This window comes from Rhinolophus sinicus, linkage group LG07 (genome assembly GCF_036562045.2).
Source record: "Rhinolophus sinicus isolate RSC01 linkage group LG07, ASM3656204v1, whole genome shotgun sequence".
NCBI lineage: Eukaryota > Metazoa > Chordata > Mammalia > Chiroptera > Rhinolophidae > Rhinolophus > Rhinolophus sinicus.
The window spans coordinates 16,341,100-16,357,649 of NC_133757.1; the positions used below are offsets into that span (position 1 = coordinate 16,341,100).

The window sequence follows — 16,550 nt, forward strand, 5'->3', positions numbered from 1 at the left end:
GATGGACAAGCACAGCCAGAAGGAGAACCCACCCCGTCCAAATCCAAAGTCCACCCAACGCTGCCTCGTTCTCCTCAGCTAGAGAAGGGGTGCTCAGGATCGAAGCTGGCTCACTTCTGCGAGAGCACTTACAGAAGGGGTGGAGGTGTTCCAGAGTCACAAACCCATGTAGGGGGTCGGGGGGACGGCAACAAGCCAGGATTACTGAGGTTACAACTGGGGGCCTTCAATTTGGATGTTCTTAAATCTTTGCCATAGAGGCTCTGCCTGAGCCCTGCGATGCTAATGCACAGCCAGGAGCAAACAAGTCCTAGGACACCAAGTCAAATGTGTGCGAAGCCACCACCCGGCAGCTGTCTTCCATCTGGGGAGATGCTCCTCCCAGGCGTGGAGAGCCATGTGCAGAGCTAAGGACTAGCACAGATCGGGCACTAGACTTGAAAAGGAAAGGAAATGACGTTAACGTTCCCCAGGGAGGGGAGGCCAGCAGAGCGACACTGGAGCTTCAAACATCCTACACGGGGTGCACGCAGGTGGGTGCAATCCCTCGGGCCGTGGGTACTGCAGCCAGAGCACAAAGGCCAGTGTTCTCCAAAGTGGGAACCAACCCCTGGAGCCTAGAAGAGATCCCACCTGCTGTAGGATTGCATAGCACTGTGCTGGACGTGGGAGATAAAATCTCAGCTTCTGCCCTCATGGAGCTCAGGGCCTAGCAGAAGAGACAGATATTAATCAAACTGTCGATGAAATGTGAAACTGCTTCAAAGGCAGGAGGAAAATGGGGGTGTGGGCTTTCACTAGCGTCAGGGAGGAGAGGGGCAGGGAAGGAGGTGCAGGGGTTTCCTAGGTGAGAGGAGAGGCAGGACACGCAGGGAGGAGAGGCCGTGTGCTGGGACCTGAAGGTAGATACACTCCACAGCAGGAAGGAGGTTTTATAGACTATACAGATAATTACCTGGCAATTATCTAAAAGTGATTAGTGATTATCCACAAATTGCCTTTTCTGTATTCACGATATCTTCTCATTCTGAATTTCTCACACGCCTAGCAAAATGTTTAGCAAGCAATTGCCATTGTTGCTGCGGGAGTAATAGAGGGGCTCTTAGTACTGGTACTCCACATCGGCTCCCAGCATTAGGAGCCTACAGTTCACGTGCTTGATCTCATGTGACCGGGACACCAATCCCACTGGGCAGGAATCTGCTCGAGATCACACAGCCTGGGTATGGCAGAGGCCAGAGCTGAACCTGGGCCCATCTGGTTCAAGGCCATGCACATACACCGGAGCAACAGGGCTCAGGGGGTCGACAGAAGGAGGTGCGAGTACCGAGGCGCGGCTGCCTTTATTCCCACGGTCAGTTCTGAGAGCGGGCAACTCAGAGAGCCTCCTCTGACATCACCCCTTGCCTGTAACATTGGAATAATGACATCTGCCTAGGCGCCTCCTCGGGTTGTTGTGAGGCTCAGACAAGCACAGGTAAGCCCACATGAACAGGAGACATCATTACTTGGCAAAACAAACCCTGATGTTAACTTCAAATAGGCAAGGTAAGTGACACCCTTCTAAGACCACAGACATAATTAAAGAGAAGAGAGACAGAAAGAAAATCAAAGCCACTCTCCCTCACCTTGACCCTGGGGTAGAAAAGTGGCAATTCCCTGAAGTCAAGCACAGCCCAGGCACAGACCCCAGGGAGGAAAGAGCCGACCTCACTCACCCAGAGAGAAGTCTGGCCTTTGCCTTGCCCTTGGCTCCAGGTGATCTCCAAGCCCTTGGATTGTCCTTCCTGATAAGAGTGTCTGTTTAGCTAAGGGCCTTGGGCCACGGGGACAGGCGAACAGTGTGATGTGTGGTGGGGGCTCTGGGCCACGTGGTATCCGTTTGACATCCAGAGGACTTGGAGACTGAGGTCTGCCACTCAGTCAACCATGTCCAAACCCCAGTGAAAACTCTGGACACCGAGGCTCTGGGATCTTCCCCTGAGTGACACTCCATGTGTACTGTCACCCACTGGTGCCAGGAAAAGCGAGTGCTTTGCCTGATTCCACTGGGAGAGGACAACTGGAAGCTCCACGGGTGGAACGCTCTTGAATGCTGCCCTGTGTGTGTCTTATTTTAATCTTATCCTTTCAAAGTCACTGTGATGATAACAGCTTTCAGTAAGTTCCAAGTCTTTCTAACAAATAATCTCAGGAGTGTGGTCTTAGGGACCATGGAATTTGCAACTGGTGTCGGAAGTGAGGGTGGTCTTGGGGACCCCCACTTTGCAGCCCATCTGTATTGTCATTTAATCCCCACATAAACCCAGGAAAGTAGGTGTTGTTGTTCCTTCTGCACAGACAAGGAGACGGAGGAGTTCAGAGACTCCATCACTTGCCTGTGAGCCCATGTCCAGCAGGCGGGGACTTGGGGTTAATCACCAAGCTGGGCACACAGTGGTCCTGCCACCATCTGTGAGCCTACATCTCAGGCCACCCTGAGAGCTGTGGACGAGTGAACAGAGGGACTCACTCAGTGCTGCTTTAAACAGCAGCCCGTGCCGTGGGAGGATGAGGGCGCGCTCAGAAAGGGCCTTAGTAGGACAAGAATTCTATGCTGTACAGATGCTGCGTGGTGCTTTGACCTTCCCGTGCCACTCCGAGACAGGCCACCTCGGACAGAGACACAGCGGCAGCCCTGAAACCCAAACCTCGGCCCTTTCATGGTCAGAGTCACAGCAGCCCTCAGAAGCAGCAGTCTGGGCAGCAGTGATGCAATGCCTCCCAGGACAGGACATTCCACCAAGAGGCCAGCCGGCCGAGGGACTGCGTCAGGCGAGTGGCGAGGGGGCGGGTGCAGAGAGAGGACTCGGGCAGGAGGGGGAAGATGGGGTGGCCAATGGCACATCTACCCCCAGGCAGGGATGGTATCAGCCACAGCACCGCTGCCTGCCAAAATGGGGAGGGGCAGGAAAGAGGCTGCACACGCAGCAGATTCCCCCCTCCCCCCACCAACCCAGCATGGAGACAGACCAAGCTGTGCCTGTCAATCCTGCCTCTTTCGTCTCAGGAAACCTGGTGTGGGCAGTGCCCTCGGCCTCCTACACACACGCTACCCCAGCGATGTGCCATAAAAGTCGTTTTACAAAAGCGGCGGAATTAACACTGCCCTCCAAACAGCTCTGTTGGCTCTGCAGCCCCCAAAATACACAGCCAAGCAAGATCAAGATGTCATACCTAAAACCCAGACTTATGTGTGGTGTGTGTGTGTGTGTGTGTGTGTGTGTGTGTGTATTTATATATATACCGGAGGTGCCAAAAAATGTATACAAGAGGACACTTGGTCAACGTTGCTCAAGCAGTAGTTCTCTGTAATCAGAAGTGTCTGGACGCTGATGGTAACCACTTGGAGCACCTCTTGCAATTGCAGAAGTCAAACGTGACTTGTATTCATCTTTTGTTATCGGTATATATTGAGTATTACAATTTTAATACAGTTTTCCTTTCTTAAAATGTGTAGACATTTTTTTGGCACCCTCTGTAAATATATATATGGTCTGCTCCTATGCCATTGTTTTCTATTTTATTTTATACATGTATACAGGAACAGAAGAAAAATCTAGTCAATCAGATTACCTTGCTTTGCTTTATCCTTGGGGTTCAAGAAGCTAAATAATACCTAGTCATAAGGAACCTTTAGCAAATAATTTGTTTTTTGACGGGGAAAGGTTTTTAACGCAGAAATAACTGAGAAACAGTATTCTTAATAATAGTAACGTGAATTACTATCTGGGATTTAAAAAATACCCTTCAGGGAATAAACTGAATCAAATGTCATTAACCTACAACCCCACAGGAGTCCCTGAATGGGTTTCAGAATGTCCACAAAAACCATGAAATTGAAACTGTTCGCAAAATCATTCGAGTGTGCACTCCAGAGTAATTTTTCTGAGGTGAAAGTCCAAAGCATTCATCAGCTCTTTAAAGGGATCTCTGACCCCAAAATGTTAGTTACTGGCACATTCAGAGCTGGCACATTCTCGGTCTCATTTATGCTCAAGACATCCTTGTGAGTTAAACAGGGAAAGAATGATTATCCCGCTGGGCAGAAGTGAAAGGGCAGCGACTGTCCAAGTTCTCAGGGAATGACTGTCACTTTACTAGCAGCTCGGTAACTGTGTATCACAGTGCCCCTTGCAGTAACGTGGTGGCCCACAGGTGTTTCTCCAACCCGAAGACCTAAAACTTCTTGAGGACGGAGACTGGGCCTCCTTCCCTGAACACCCAGCACATGCTAAGTATGTGATCAGGGGCGGGGGTGCCAAGCACCACCATAGTAAACTGGGCACACACACTGTAGGTGCTTCATAAATGCTTTTAGGTGATAATGATGAGCTTGTCTTCCCTGCCCACTGTTCTTGTTCCTCAGATGATTCACACGCAGCAAAAATATCTGCTCTGGCAACAGAGAAAGAATGTACCCTCTGTGCGTACCCTGCCGAAGTGCCAGACGGCCGGTAGGGCAACAGTATGACCCCGCACACAGTGGCTGCGAGGATGGTGATGGTATCACAAGTTACAAGGCAGCTGTTTGGGAGGAGAAGCCCAAGGTTCATGGAAGAAAGCGGAGCCGTCTGAAAAACCGACCACCTTCTCTCCCCTCACAACTCTAAACTGAGTCAGTAGTCCCCGCTCCACCCCAGAAATAGGCTGAGGAAATCCTGTTCAGTCTTGGGGAACAACAGGTAAAGGGAAGAGGCCCAAGGACAGCCTTAGATTCCATCCTTCACACAGAAGTGGCAATCGGCCGTAAAGCCACGTCAGCGCTCAGCTCCCCGCTTTGAGCAATTTCGCCTTGAGCAGCTGGCAACCTGTGGAGCAGGTGTTGTGCACACAGGAGGGGGGAGTGACGAGCTAAGGCAGACGCGGTTTCTTTTGAGGGTATGAAGTGTTCAGGAATGAGACGGGTTGGTGGATGTACAGCTCTGTGAATGTACCAAAAAAAACCCGAATTGTGCACTTTAAAAGGGTAAACTATATGGTAGGTGACATATCTCTCAATAAATCTCTTACCAACCACAGAATACCCATCTCCTACCTCACAGGGGTGCTGGGAGGATAAGGGAGCCAACCGCTGCCTAGTCCCTTGTACAGGCCCGGCCCTCTGGCTGCTTTGTCAACATTACTTAAAGTGGAATTACTGCCATCACCCTGTGCTCCAGGGTTCCCTGAAACCCAAAGGGAAGAATACAAACTGATACTAGTGATGGACTCTGGGGCAGGAGCTAAGATTGGTGGTGGAAAAACAAAACAAGAAAACAAAAAAAACCTTAGCTTTATATGTAATGTTTTAATATTTTAAAGCAGAATGTATTGTGTGATTAAAATTTAATTTTTTAAATGCCTGCTCATAATACTTGTAGTACATCTTTCTATTAATCATTTCAAATCCTCTGGCCTAACAACCATAATTAAACACTGATAGCAGCTAAGAGCCAGGAAATCACTGCCATGGAAAGAAAGTCATTTGCAATACAAATAACTTCGCTGCCAAACTACAGGTCCCTCCTCCCCCCCAAAAAAAACACAAATTAACCAAAGGCAGAGAAAAAGTAACGGTCAAAGGCAGGGCAAAGGCAGGTGCCCAACAGGGGAGCCCTCCCCTCTCAACTAAGAAGAGACGAAACTGTCCCCTGCCATATGCCTCATTCCAAGGTCTGAGGTGTCAAGGGTGCACTTCCCCCCAGACTGTGAGACTGCTCTCTGTACCCTTGTTTCATGCGCTTGGGCTGCAGGTGAGGTGGGGAGCGAGCTCTGCAATCAATTGCCTGAATCTGTTTATCGCACCTATTTTTAGGCCTCCGTTTTACAGCTTGGTGAAACGAGCAGGTGCAGAGAGATCCAAACGCCCGGCTGCATTAAGATGTTTCACGAGAAGGAGGAAGACGCTTGCACAAGCAAAACCAGTGGGAAGCCACAGGCCGCTTTTGAAGATGACACCAATTAGGGCGGCTCCTGAAGAGCCTGCTGATTTGCCCTTTGGTCAAGTGAAAAGGCAGTCTGTGCAGCCGTGATTTACTGCTGGGAGAACTCTGCCTGGACAGACCCAAGTGTGGACACACGTACACACCAGCCTCTCCTGTCCTGGCAGAGTTTGCGGGAGCCCATGGGAAACGGCGTTCACAAGAGCAAGCACTCACAGTGCCACCCCAAGCTGATCACCAGAAGGCAGCCACGGTCCTCACAGCAGGCTCGGCCCTCACCAGAAAGAGTCCAGGCCGGACGATTCTCCGTTCACTCAGCCAATAGACGAGGCATCGGCACATGCCGGGCATTGTTCTGGGTGCTGGAGATCCATTCAGCGGGGAATGAAAGAAAGTCTCTCTTCTCAGGGAAATGATGGAAATGATATTCCAGTATAAGAAGACAGAAAAATGTATAATGGGTCAGGCAATGGTAAGTGCTCAGAGGAAAACTGAAAAAGGAAAAAGAGACAGAGAGTGATGGGAGCTGGGGTGGGGTGGGGGACTGCTGCTTGACACAAGGGCCAAGGAAGCCTCTGGACAAGGTGACAATGGAGCAGGTACCCACGTGAAGCAAAGGAGTGAAGCTTACAGGCATCTGGAAGGAAAGGGCTCAAGAGCAAACGCCTGGGACACCTGAGGAGGAGCAAGATACCCAAGGGTACAGTGTCAGGGAGAGGACAGGAAGGAAAGAAGACGCAAAGGTAAAGGCCATGGAGGGCCATACAGGCAAGACCTCTGGATTCTGAGTAATGTGGGAAGAGTCGGGGTGGGACGTGGGGGGGCCGTCAAGCAAAAGAGAGAAATTATGGGACGTGCATTTAAAAGGTCACTCTGGCTGCTGTGGGAGAGCAGGCTGCAGGGGGAAAGGCAGGAAGGATGCCACAGTGTCTGGGGAGAGGCCGCGGTGGCCTGGGCCCAGTGGGGCCAGAGGAGGTGGTGAGAAATGGTAGAGTGTGACCATGTTGGAAGGTAAAGCTGGTAGCATCTGCTGATGGAGTGGCTGCAGGGAGAGAGAAAGATGGGAGTCCAGGGTGGCCCTAAGGTTGTTGGTCTGAGTATATGACAAGCCTGAAAGACGTGCTGCAAGCTGTGCACTAAGACAGGGGATACGAGAAGAGTTTCCCTTTTCCAGAAAAGTGATGGTGGTGTGAGGTCCAGGGCACTCCCTGCAAGCAGCTAAGTCACCTGCCGGTGGCAGGGTGAACACAGGGTTCCCAAACATCATGCCCAAACTCCTTGGCATCAAAGAAACAGCCCTGATGACTCCACTAAAACAAAATAGGCTTGTCAATGCCGTGATTGGAAAGGTGGGCTGGAGAGAGAGGCGGAACCCTCCCAATACAGTCTCATTAAATTTAAATACTCAGGAGGCACATGTTCTCTTCACATACAGGTGAAGAAACTAAGATAGAGATGACAGTGCTGGATGAACTATCTAACCGAAAAATTACACATAGGAGGAACTCTGTATAATCTGGGATGGGAAAGGCCTTCCCAGACAGCACATAAAACTCAGAAGCCACGCAGAAAAAGACTGACAAATTTGAATTCATAAAACTGTAAAATGTCTGCCTGATCCAAGATGAACAAAGATAAAACCTAAAGCTACACACACGTGCCCAAGAGACAAAAACAAAAACAAGCTCATTCATAAACAAAACTGAACACAGTGACTAGAAGAAAAATCCTTACGATAGCAACCACATGGGGTTGAGATCTAGAACACACAAAGAACTTATTTAAATCAATAAGAAAAAGACAAGCACCCTTTACTTTTTACATTTTAAAAAGTAAAAACTATGAGTATGCACTAACACAAAGAGAAACTCGAGACCCCTGTGAAAGGATGTTTACCGCGCCAGCATTCAGAGAAATGCACATGAATGAGGACCTCATATTTTTTACTTTGGGGATTAGAAAAACTGAAGAGCAATCCCCTTTGGTGTTGGTGAGAGGGTGGCAAACTCTCTACTCTGAGGGTGGGAGTATTAGTCAGTCCAGCCTCTTTGGGACACAATTTGGCAGAATCTACGAAAATGTTTCATGTGTATGTCTCACAACTCAATCATTCTACTAGAAGCTTCCACCTACAGATATATCTCCACATGTAAGCAAGAAAACACAGCAAGCTTAGTCACTGCAGCAGTGTTGTGACAGAAAAAGATATGACAGTAACAACTAAATGCCCATCAACACGAGGTTATTTAAGCAAATTATCCATGCTGTCAAATTTTATAAAGTCCTTAATAAGAATGAAGTTGAACTATATGTACTAGCATCAAAGATCTCAAAACCACTGATAAAAAGGTGTAGAACAATACATGCACGTAGTATATTATTCTATGTTAAAAAACAAATTACAGGGGGTTAGCTCAGTTGATTAGAGTGTGGTGCTAATAACACCAAGGTTGCAGGTTCAATCCCTGCATGGGCCACTGTGAGCTGTGCCCTCCTTAAAAAAAAAGAAAAAAATTATACATGTGTGTATACATCTATATTAATACATGGATGGAAATGCAAAGAAAAAGGGCTGGAAGTATACACCCCAAACTGTTCAAGGAAGTTAGGCTTGTGGAGAGAGGGTTCAAACTGGGCTGGGGTGAGGAAGAATGGAGCCCTCCACTTACTACTCAGTGCTTCCAAGGAATCACTAAAGTGTTTGATGTTTATCATTATGAATTTGTATATTGCTTATAAAATTGAAAGTGTTTTAAAAATTAAAGGATGTTTGTGATACTTGTATGCAAACTCTTTTAATCGCACATGACAGACACCAACCCATACTCACTGAAACCAGTATAGGCGGCTCCTGTGCTTTGGGAAGCCATGGTGGCACTGACCCCAGGCCCGGCTGCCCACAGGGGCTGAAACCACGTGGCCGAGCCTGTCTTCTGCCCACCTCCCACTCGGCTTGTCTGTTTCTTTCCAGTCTCAAAGGCTATCACAACACGGCAGACAAGGGGGGCAGCCTGAAGGCCCGGACACACATCCTCTCTGCGAGCAGCCCCAGTGCAAATAACTGTTTCTCTTCATTTGTTTTAGTCCCAGAGGAAATGATGGTTGGGGTTACTTGACAAAGGAGCCTCTCCCTCACTCAGTGCAGTGGAGTACTTTGGGTCACCTGCCCACTCCAGTAAGTGAGGAAGACGCCCTTCCTGATTCCACGATCGGCAACCCCACTAGGACCATGTGGAATGGGTAAGGAGTATCCCCAAAGGAACCCAAACCAGAGGAAGAAGGACGCAGAAGTGTGACGGGCAAACCAAGCAACAGACAACACAAACCAGACAGACCAGAAATGAACAAGACCTGACACTACTGCCCAACATCACACAGCTAGTCAATGGCCAGAGGACACCCACCTCAGTTGGCCCTGTGTGTGAAGTGGGTACCGGGGGCCTGTCATCCAAAATCTCAGGGAAATCCAGCACATGCCTTAAAGTTCCCCCCAGACTATCATCCCTGGAACAAAATGAAATTTGCACTGATAGAATTTTGCAAGAGGGAGGGAGCGGAAGGGCAAAATGAGGCAGTGGAATGGTTGTGCGATATGAAGGAAAAAGACCAGATGGGCCCAACGGTACTTCAATAGAAGAGGAAAATATGAGGGTGTTGTGAACAAAATATGAAGACTGTTCCTGCAGCCCCTTCACTAACTCCATCGTTTATTAAACACCGTGTTTTACATTATAGTAGGATCTGTGTCGAGAATGGAGCAGGCATCCCACACTCCATCCTCAGAAGTCTGCAATGATAGGTGGGCACAGGAGACCGTCACAGGATGTACACACAAGAAAAAACATGACATCAATGCAGCCAACCAACTTGTCTTTATGCAGAATCCAAACACATCAGGAAGAAGACACAGTCAACAGATGCCCAAAAGTACAATTACAGGAGGGATAACAGGCACAGTCGTAAATTCAAATTTTCCATATTGCTTAATCCTTTCACTCCATACTCTAGCCATTTATTCAACAAATATTTCGTGGCTCAAATGCCCACTGCCTTCTGAAATCCAGACCACTCTTGGGCTCTCATTCTAATGTAGGACATATCTACATCTGGTGGTACTGAACCAACCGGATTAGCCCAACCCCAAACCATGCTCTTTCGATGGTGGTTGAATGTATCACGGTAAACAGTGCATTTTTTAAAAATTATGTTGGCTGCAGCATAATTAAGATTGTCTTCACCCAGGATCATAGAGCAAGGGAAGCCAGGGCCTCTGGTGCTCAGGCATGGGGAGGTAGCAGCAGTACTCAATTTTTAATTAAAATTTATTGGGGTGACAATGGTTAGTGAAGTTACACAAGTTTCAGATGTACAATTCTGTACTACATCATCTATATATCACATAGTGTGTTCACCACCCAGAGTCAGTTCTCTTTCCATCACCATGTATTTGACCCCATTTACCGTCTTCTACCACACCCCTCCCCACTTACCAGCAACCCTAGCTCCTGTTCACAGAAGGAAATGAACCAGATCGAGGCATCTGGGACCTGCTCAGAAGGCAGTTGCCATCCCTACCCACCCACCCCTCCATTACTAGGAAAAAGGAAAGACACTTTCACAGAGAGGATGCCTAAACTGCATATTATGAGTCTTTCTGAAGCCGGGCAATTGGCAATATGGACTCCATTCTTCTATGCCTTTTACAAATTAAGAACGTGAGACTTCCAGAGACAACTTCGCTTCAAGTCAATGAGAGAACCAAGCATGTAGTGAAAAGCTTGTGCACGGACTTCTAGTGTGCACATTTATCCAGTTCTTTTCTTCTGGCACACAGGAGGATAACACTTCTGGGCCCTCCTGTAGTTAGGTGGGCCCCTGGTGGCTAGTTCTGGCCAAGGGGCTGTGAGTAGCCATGGTGCCACCTCCAGGCTGAAGCACTTAAGTGCTGGTGTGAGCACTTCAGGGCTTTCTTTTCCTGTCTCAGTGACTAAGGCCACATGTTCCAGTTAGTGCAGCCATGAGGTGGTGGAACCTCTGTCAAGCTGGGCCCCTGAGGGACTGGTGGGAACAGCCCCACCAACCTGTGTAGGACACGTGAATGACTAAGAAACAAATTTTCATTGTATTAAGCCTCTGGGACTTTGTGGCTGAAGCAGAAGTCTATTGTGACAGTAAAAAAAAAGCTCTTAGTCTAGTAGAAGGCTAAGATATGTACACAAATAAGTGAAATACAACAAAAGGAAGGCTGACGTTGACATGGCCCGTCAAAGGTACTCGGCTGACGTCTGGTGAAGGAGTGAATGAATGACTGACATAGAAGTGGTGCAGCCAGTAAGATGATGGGAGGCTAAGACTAGGAAATGCTTCCATTGGGAGCTAATCATTAAAGGGTGATGCAGCAGAAGACACATGAATATTAACAACATAAATATTGAAAACAAAACTGCTGCATTACTGTCACTTTTTTCAACTTCACCTGGGAAGGTACCTACAACAAGGGTAACCCCTTTTTCTGTGAATCACCCCTCCACCGGGAATCTGAAGACCAGGAGATGATTCAAGCCAGCTGGAACCCCCGTCCTGAGCTACTGGGTCTCTCATCAGGTCACCTACTGGAAAACAATGCTTCTCCCTCCTCACTGAGAAGTACGTTGAAGATGAACCATGTGGCCCCTCCTCTAGAATCCTGAGGGACTCTCCAGCCTGGCACTCTGTCTGCTGTTCCCACTGGTGGCTCACCCACAGCTCCCAGTGGCTACTTCTGCTCTCTGGGTGCAGCAGCTCTTTCTGTCAGTGGCCAGCAACTGCTCTCCTCAGCAGGCCATTTGACAAACCTGGTGGCAGACGTTCCTGCTCTCAACTAATGAGATCTTCCAGGGGTTCCTCAGGTTGGGGGCTCTTGGAGTCCTCAGTCTTGCCCCTCCAGTAGCTCCTAGGAGCCTGGCTAGCCAGATGGCTAACCCAGAAGCCCTGCAAAGCACCACTGCACACTAGGCCAGCCCTCTTTGTGGCAGCAATGGTACTGGAGACATCTGCCAACAAACTCCTCCTTTACAGAAACCTTTTCATTGTCCTCTAAGGACTGCAGATGTGGTGACATTTCTAGATGCCTGACATGGGCAAGACCCAGCATCATGAGCCTCACGAATCAGAGAACATCCTATCTCCCTTAAGACGGTCTCCTACTATTCTTCAATCCTAAGTGTCTGCACAGGGGACTTGGCAAACTCTCAGACCCCCCTTCCCACACCCCATATACAGGGTCAGGAGCACCTCCACCGCACTAACCTCAGGCACAGACCTGCTTCACCCAGGTCCTCACGGTCAGTGGGGAAGCTTCATCCTCCCTTTGGCTTCCATATATTCCTGGGGTTACAATCCTGTGAGACAGGCATCTTCTAGAGATTAATGCATCTGAATATCATCAGTTACCACAAGGAAGTATTTCTTACTGTTCCCAACCAGCCTAACAAGACAGCCCTCAGCGGAACCCTGGATTCTGGTTCCAGACTTGCCATTCAGGTACCTGTGAGACCTGAAAAAAAGAACCTTCTCCATCTGTAAACTGGTGTTAGATCTGCCCTAACTTTAGGGAATGGTTGTGAGACTGACATTACTCTTTCAAACCACTATACAGAGCTCAGTAATATCAGTTAATTTACTCTTTAATTTGCAAGAAATGCATATATTTAATTTAAAAAATCCCTATTGAGATGATAAATGCTCAGATTGCCACACTAAATTATGAAATAACTACCCCTTTAGGATGCAAAGTATCACAGGGACAAAGAGAGGTTTAAGGCCTGGTCCTCGGTCCCTAGTGACTTACCCTTTGCCAGGATTATAATCAAATTTAATCTTGCTGCACCAAAAATGAGAGTGGAGAGGACTTAGGATCTCATCCAAGCCATGTCCCTCACTGAACAGAGAGGGAAACTGAGGCCCAGGAAGGTTGATAACCAACAACAGCTATAGTGCTAGCTCACACTTATGGTGTGTTATTCTGTGCTAGCTCACACTTATGGTGTGTTATTCACAGCAGGACTGTGACCCGGCCAGGCCTGGAGCCCAAGTGTCCAGACTCCTTGGACAGGACTATTTCCACGGGTGGGTATAGAAATCCACTTCTCTCCATCTGCTCTGTTAGTCCAGCCTCTATGTCAACTACTCATCTTTTATGATTCTCACGTTGAGAGTCCTGAAGAGCAAAGAGAAAAGAAAAGCAAGAATTGAGAGAGTGGGAAGAACAAAAGAACATTGTAAGAGGCAGCATGGGGTAACAGAGGCACTCAAAGAGGAGACACTCAAAATATGGAAGCCAAAGTGAGAGAAACCTAAAATGGCTGACAACCATTGAAGTAACTCTATTGAGAGTATAACAGATATACTAACAGATGTGCTGGGGAATTGCAGAAAAGACGAAAGACTGTTTCCGTCAAACAGAAACATGTATTTGAGTCCAGGTGATAAAGTATATACCTGTGACATAACAGAAGGGTAATTATGGGGGTTTCTAGAACAGTTTTTATTATCCTCAATCAGTAAAAACTGAAAAACTCTAGAAAGTCTTGTCATGCCCTGCTTGGACTTTTACAGTAGCTGCTAAATTACAGTGTCCTTTAGTTTAAAAGGACCATCTCTGTTTAGAGTTACTAGTATTACTACAACACACACACACACACACACACACACACACACACACGTCCTCATCTGTGGTCTTTGGGCCTTTGGGCTCAGAGACACTGATAAGAGTCTCCCTCCCAAGTTACTCCTCTAGAGGATCTTGGGAAATCTGGATGCCGCTTCCAGGGTTGGCATCTCAAGACAATCTTCCCAGATGGGCGCTTTTTTGTTTCCCAAACGACGCCAGTCCCAGCAGACTGTGATCCCAATATCACCTGCCCTCCAAGGCACATGGATCCTGTCCTCCACGTAGGGTCCTACCCCCATTTCTCCTGTGCCAGGAGCGCAGCACAGGTAGCAGATCCTGACAAAGCAGATGTCCGACTGGGAAACTAGCCAGTGGGTGGGTGCCCAGTCTCCACAACAGACTTTGGGGAAAGGAAGCCCCACTCATTTGCCCCCACAAAGGGTGAGAGAGAAGGATGAACCAGCCTCTTTTCAAGAATCTGCACTCCCCAAAATGTGAGCATCTCTGTCCTTCCTCAGTCCTCTTCCTCCTGGGAGGACGGCCTAAGACGGGGCTGGGCGTTGGCTGGGAGGCAGAGTACGTAAGGTGAAAAAGCATCAATCTCAGGAGGCCCAACAAGGCAGCCCCAATATTCAGCTGTTCTCTAAACTTAGAACTGGAGGCACCGAAAACCGAGGGATAACAGTATTTATCTCATAGGGTTGTAGTGAAGATGAAATGGGGGAACACATGGGAAGTGCTTAGACAGGCGCTGAGCACGCAGCATGTGCCATAGAAGTGTTTGCACTATTGTCATCACCGTTTGGAGTCTTGGCGACATTTCCAGATTACTGGGGAACATCCTGCTCAGCATGACCACCAACCTTTGGTGCTAAGAAAACTTCTTCAAATACAAAAGATGTTCAATATGGTCATAGCCCAACCCCTGGGATCTGTTTTCACTGGTTGGCAAAACAGCAAGAGATTGGTCGAATCCCGTGGTTTTCCAACTTCCTGCTTTTTAGCAATGAACTATTTCTTCACATGAAACATCAAGTGGAAGGCTAAATAAAATGTAATGTGATTGAAACAGGTCTGGGAGATGTAGGGTGGGGTCCGAGAGGGAACTCCCCTCACCCTATCCCAGCCCCTTTGCAGCCTGTCCCTGGGGATCCAAGGGACAGGAGTTAAAAAGCAAATTGGCTGAATGGATCAAACATTACATTCTCTTACTCTCAAGTGGGTTTTGACTTTGTTCTACTTTGAGCCTTATAATGTTTGAAATTATAATTTATCTTTAAAATTATGTTTAAGACTTGCCAAGCCATTTGGTCAAAGCATTTCTGCCCACAGATGCAAAAATAAGGGGTGATCCTCACCCCCCACCCCACCCCCACCCCTAACACCAGGGCAGAAATTTCCATAGCAGAGGGACTGGCAGAAGCTGGCAGGAGTGAGATTTTCCCAGGTCTTCCCAGCGCTCCCAGAGGGTTTGCCCTCTCAGAGGCAGGCATCCAACAGAACGCCAGGGTCACCCCCTGGTTAGGGGCATTTAAATCCTGGCCATTTCACAAGCAGCAGGAGAGCTTTAGTGGTGCCACAGTGCACTGCGGGGGTGAGATGTCAACAAGCGTTTAGAGGCCAGAGCTATTTATCTTTACACTGAACTTGACCCCACATCAGAAGAAAGACAGCCCGGTCCTCATTCAAAGGCAAACTGCAGCTTTGGCCAAAGCAACATATTTCTGATGTGCTACTGGAGAGTGAGAGGGGCATTTAAAACAGGAAAAACAAAGGAACACAGCAATCGATAGCCAAGATTCCATCAGTGTCTCTTGTAAAATTGAATGCCAGGCCCGGATTACCCCCAAGTTTACAAACACCTACTGAATGTTTTTGCCACAAATAGTCCCACCCACTCTCTGCCATGTTCACGCCCAGCCATTTCTGTGACTTCCCTGCAGGAATAGAAACCCCAGAGCCCCAACTCCGCCAGCGGCCTACCAGAACCAAAAGGAGCTGCACCTTTTTGGAAAGCTATGACTAAAGGAGAAGAGTTTTCTTTAAAAACAATTTTTTTTGTTGTTTTGTTTTTCTCCCCAATTACAAAAATAATTCCTGCTTGTTGCAGAAACTCGAATTCAGAGCTATTAAGACTGAAAAAGGAAAAAAAATCTTCTGAAACTCAGCCTTCGGCAATAGCCACTATTAATAATTTAAGAAACAAGAGTTTCATTTCACTTATTATCTAGCAAAAACAAAAACAAAAACAAAAACATTATGGAACCAACATATTTAAATAGATACCAGTAAAGAAACGGGACATAGTTGTATATTGTATGCAACAAAATTAAAATGTTCAAAAACACCGCCTTCCCCAATACAGTACTTACAACTTTGAAATTGGTTGAAAAAAAGAGGTGTATCTAAATAAAAGGTCATTAGGATGGTCCTTATAAATTCATGTACAGGAAAAAAAAAAGCTGATGTCTAGTTAGTCTAGAAATTCAAAAGCCCAAAACTAGTTTAAGCTGAGTGACCAGGTAGCCAATATACAGGGCTGCTACTTAACTGTGGAGCTCAGCACAAAATGAAAATGGGAAACCCTTCGTTGAAAACATGTTAAGAATTTCAAAATGGCAAGGACAGAGCATTAAACCCAGCGTGGTCCTTCTAAGCACCAATGCTGTGTGACTGCCCAGGTCACAGGCCAGTGAAACCAGTGAAGCTGCGTCTGCCTATATAAATACATGCGGCGTGACAATTAAGTTCACAAACTTGTTGCAACAATGTTGCTAACCTTTTCTGATATCAGAGAGATTATTCATGACGAATTTGTACCAACTGAACAGTTAACTAAGTTTACTATTTGGAAGGGCTGAAAAGGCTACATGAAAAAGTGAGATGACCTGAACTTTTCGCCAACAATCCATGGCTCTTGCATCATGACAATGCAC

General features: G+C 47.5%; 1 protein-coding gene and 1 long non-coding RNA gene across 4 annotated transcripts in view; one reads left to right on the plus strand and one right to left on the minus strand.

Moving 5' to 3' along the window:
- RBM20 (RNA binding motif protein 20) overlaps positions 1 to 16,550 on the minus strand; it is a 184,043-nt gene that overhangs the window by 110,280 nt on the left and 57,213 nt on the right. The gene's annotated exons all lie outside the window — the stretch shown is intronic.
- Positions 190 to 8,727, plus strand: LOC109444041 (uncharacterized). 2 transcript variants are annotated; one of them, XR_012498423.1, is made up of 3 exons: positions 190 to 533; positions 4,409 to 4,724; positions 5,837 to 8,727. It is a non-coding gene; the product is annotated as an uncharacterized LOC109444041 (long non-coding RNA). The 2 variants fall into 2 exon arrangements; XR_002136771.2 differs by lacking the exon at positions 190 to 533 and adding an exon at positions 1,089 to 1,477.